Here is a 4716-nt window from a genome sequence, read left to right as displayed (position 1 = left end):
TGTAGCATCTTACTTGTTAACGCAGACACAGAAATGTAATGTTGGATCACTTTGATCAATAAATTGATGAAAGAGTAAATCATTTTGTGTGTTCTTTGATTTATTGGGTTCTCTTTATCTATTTGTTTGACTTAGATGAAGATTTTACACATTTAAGGTCACAATTATGTAGGAAGTCTGAAAACTCTAAAAGGGATAACAAACTTTCCAACTAGCCCAAAATATCGGGGAGAACATTAATCAATTTCTGTAATACAAAAAGAGTATGACCTATGGGGCTCAGGGTAACATTTTGGTAATGTTAGGTTGTGGTTGGGTGATTCATTTTTCTAATGTTGGGAGGTATATTATAGGCAGAATATATTTTAGTAGAAGCTGATTCTGTGTGATGAATATAACAGTTTATATAGTCAGTCCCTGTAGAACTCAATTTCCCTGTGTGGCCTGTATCATAAATTCCATAATTAGTGGTATTCATATTCAGTGGCATCTCCTTACCTGTGTGGCTTGCAGCACTTTCCTCCCCACTCTCCCGGTGAATGATGGCTAACATCACCGGGAGGTGCGGCTTAGGTCTGGAGGCAGGAGGGACGGGACTTAGGTCCACTGCTTCTAAACAGCCTTGTTTCTATGGACTGCATCAGCTGCAGCCCATAGAAACCAGAAATGGCTGATGTCAGAGGAGGGAGTGGCTTCCCATGGAAATCGCTCTCTCTGCTATTGCAGGAGGACTGGCAGTCCAAGGGGGAGAAAACACATCCTCGTGGGACTGCCTGTCTGACTGTGATTTACAGGGAGTGCTTCCTATGTGAAGTCACTGCCACTGCTGGCAGTCTCTGCGGGTGACAGATTTTACTAGGGGGGCCACTGGTGGGATTGTATTTAACTGTACAGTATCTGGTCATGCAATTAATTACTGCATTGAATTAATAAACTGGATAACCTACAGAAGCTGATCTTGTATCTTATCTATTATTATACTGTACATTGGCTGACTGAGAGGTAAGGGGCCCACATATCAGGCATCTATTGGGACAATTGTCTGTTCTGCTGATGCCTAGGTAAGGTCATCAGCAAAACCAACATGTTGGAAATCCGTGATTCGCCGATCCTGTATCAAATATGATCGTTTTGTGTATGGTTCTTGTGTTTTCTTGCACCATGCATGCATCCAAGCACACACAGCTATGAACCTCTACAGATAATTCCCACGCATCTCAGCCGCATCTCCCCTTGCAGCTGAACGGGTGTAATTGGGTACAACTGGAAGTTTGCACTCAGGCTAAGTGTTATGAAGGCGTGTTATGGTCATGTTAGCAGAATGTGGGCAATGTAGAGTTCTGTGCATGCCAAGATACTGTACATCTGATCTCTTGTACCAGGTATAGGGCTCTTGCAAATGCACGCGGTTAGCGATGGTCACTTTTACTAGCGCTTGCCACTGATTCGCTTGCCACTCTAAATCAAGACAACAATCTCTACTTGAAGGCCTAATTTTTCCTAGTTCTGCAAATGATGACATCACAGCGGCTTGACTCCAAATGTAATAATGTCAACATAATTATCATGTTACCGAGGTCATGTCCTTGCTGGAGCTGTGTAACAAAAGCTGAGGTCAGAGTAATGGTCTTCCCTGGCGAGCATGTGGGTAGCCTTCCGTTACCTAAGCTCACAAGCGTCAGCTATGCAAGAAACCAGTATTAGAGGACATGCCTTGTCAGAACAGATGTATGTAAGTCGCCGAGATGGGGTTCTTTGGGTCGTTAATAGAAAACCAGGAGAGATGTTATCCGTCAGGGTCTGTACACTCCCGCTTTCCATTATAAACATCAATGAATAATAACTTCCTGCCTTTAGTGCTAATAATGTAACGTTCATGTAATGTGCATTTTCACCCAGCCTCTGTCCACCCAGAAAGCTTCTGTAACGAGGACGCATTGAGAAAAGGAGCTGATTAATATTTTAGTGGCACCATCACTGCAGCTTCCAGGTTCCTGAAATCTGACTGTTTATGATCCACCAAACATTCGCTTACTCCCAGCTCAGCATTCTCCAAAGAAACACATTTACAGCTCCAGGAAGCTCCAGCTGTCCAACCTCTCCATATTCCAGCAACAAGAGAGTTCGCACACCTGCAGGCTCCCTGAAAAGGGCATTTACTGGGGGAGATGTACTAAGCCTGAAAAGTGATAAATATCACTGTGATAAAGCACCAGCCAATCGGCTCCTAACTGCCATGTTACAGGCTGTGTTTGAAAAATGACAGTTAGGAGCCGATTGGCTGGTACTTTACCACTGTGATATTTATCACTTTTCAGGCTCAGTACATCTGGCCCACTGTATGACATCTGCGTAACGGCAAGCTCTAATGGCTCACATTACCCAATCAATTCCTTTTTTTGTCTTCTCTTGTAACAAAACCCCCCCAAAACATGCCTTTATTACGACACTTATCCAACAGCAGCTACCAATTCCCTAGAGGATATCCGTACAGATTGTTATTACTTTGGGGAAGATGTATAAAACGTTGGAGAGAGATAAGGTGGGAAGAGATAAAGTACCAGCCAATCAGCTTCTGCAGGCTGTGGGGGTTAATCAGAGTTGTTAGCAAACCAAACAAGTTAGCAACTGGGCAAAACCATGTTGTACTGCAGGTGGGGCAGATGTAACATGTGCAGAGAGAGTTAGATTTGGGTGGGGTGTGTTCAAACTGAAATCTATGTTGCAGTATAAAAGTAAAGCAGCAAGTATTTACACTGCACAGAAACCATATAACCCACCCAAATCTAACTCTTTCTGCACATGTTACATTTCCCCCCTCCCCTGCAGTGCAGCATGGTTTTGCCCAATTGCTAACTTTTTTGGTTTGCGAACAACTCTGAATAACTCCCTGTGTATGAAAAATGACATCACTGGTTAGTACTGATTCTCTCTCTCTGAGCTTTGATACATATCCCCCTATATTTTGGTGTTTACAGCCTCCAGTGACATCATTGTACGAAAACTTTTTTAAGCATTTTGGGGCACGATGATGTCATTTTTATTCTTTTATACCCTTGGTCGCAGATCAGGGATGGCTGGCTATAGGCATATCTGGAAACTGTGAAGATCTGACCCAAAGACTCAGCGACTTGTGGTACAGTACAGGAACTCGCAAACTAAAAACTTCCTGGGGGGTAATTCCAAGTTGATCGCAGCAGGACATTTTTTAGCAGTTGGGCAAAACCATGTGCACTGCAGGAAGGGCAGATATAACATGTGCAGAGAGAGTTAGATTTGGGTGTGGTGTGTTCAATCTGCAAACTAAATTGCAGTGTAAAAATAAAGCAGCCAGTATTTACCCTGCACAGAAACAAAATAGCCCACCCAAATCTAACTCTCTCTGCAAATGTTATATCTGCCCCCCCTGCAGTGCACATGGTTTTGCCCAACTGCTAAAAAATTTCCTGCTGCGATCAACTTGGAATTACCCCCCCTGTCTTTTGATCATATTTTTACTCTGACTTTCTGCTGTTGGAATGATTCTATGTTTTACAATTATTAAGAGCTTTTAAATCATTATATCATTATTAGTTGTCATGCTACAAAGCAATTACCTATTTAATTGGCATATTTGTTTTAGAATTTCCTTTGTTTAATAGAACCATACTTGCTTTTAAGATAACAGGTTGAAAGACAGAGGAGGCTGGCAACACACATTTAGGAAGTGCAAACTCAGCTTATCGTGCCTGGTTATTAACAATAGGCAATAGGGATGGTTCTTTCCTAGAGCATTCATTTATCAATAAATTGCCTCCGCGGCCGCCGCTGTACGACAGGTAACAGCTAGCTAGACGCTCCACTGGGCCAGTCTCCAGGGATGTGCGCATGTGTGGTATTGCTAGCCAATTCCACTTGTGAGGGAATAAAAATTGCTTTATTTAAATAATAAGGCATGTTTTCATTGACTTTTTTTTGCCATCCTACGACAAGAGAAGGCTCTTTGATAAACAGGCTTCGGCATGGGGAATCTTTTCTCCTACTGGGTGTAGCACCAGCCAGAGCACTGGTATCCCTAAAGTACTGCTTTTTCAGTATTGTTTTTTTTTTTTCTAAGAGTGCATGCCACGCCTCCCATGGTTAGGCCACTCCCACCCCCTTCCTGAAAAGTTCCTGGGCCTAAACAGGCTCTCTACTGCACAAACGTTTCCCCTCTGCCAAAAGGACATGCATTTTGTAACAGTAAAGGGCTAGCGCCCATTGTGTATTATCTAATACATTTACTCAGACCTTGTTTGCTACTCCATAATGAACCTCATTGAAGAAGCGCACAGAGCAATATACCGCAAAGCTTCACAAACACAGAGTTGCCACATGTAATAAAGGCAGTGCCGATTTCTCCTCACTCTCATGAATAATTGAATCCAGTTTCTCATTGTATTATTCTCACAATACAAAGGAAAGGGTTTCTATCTATGGCTCTGCAAAAGTACGTGCGTCAAAGCGCCCCTCTGTACTTTGCCAGGAACGTCCTCACTGTTGCTGCAAAACACCAAAGCAACTAGTTCTAGGGGTATATTTACTAAAGATCGCAACATACCCCCTAGAAGACATGCCTGGACAGCCCAGATGTACGTAGGAAACAGAGCTATTATTATATTATCCTTTATATGTTGCCACAATGGGGTATGGGTCGTTGGGTCAACTCAACTTAGATCGACAGTCATTAGGTCGACC

The 4716-nt window shown here is 42.8% G+C and overlaps 1 protein-coding gene across 7 annotated transcripts in view; it reads right to left on the bottom strand.

Annotated features, from left to right (window-relative positions):
• Window positions 1–4716, bottom strand: part of ATP2B3 (ATPase plasma membrane Ca2+ transporting 3) — a 671061-nt gene that overhangs the window by 469466 nt on the left and 196879 nt on the right. The gene's annotated exons all lie outside the window — the stretch shown is intronic.

The sequence above is a fragment of the Pseudophryne corroboree genome, chromosome 8 (genome assembly GCF_028390025.1).
Source record: "Pseudophryne corroboree isolate aPseCor3 chromosome 8, aPseCor3.hap2, whole genome shotgun sequence".
Taxonomy (NCBI): Eukaryota; Metazoa; Chordata; class Amphibia; order Anura; family Myobatrachidae; genus Pseudophryne; species Pseudophryne corroboree.
Note: the sequence above shows the minus strand (reverse complement) of the source record. Positions and strands in the feature narration are given on the sequence as shown.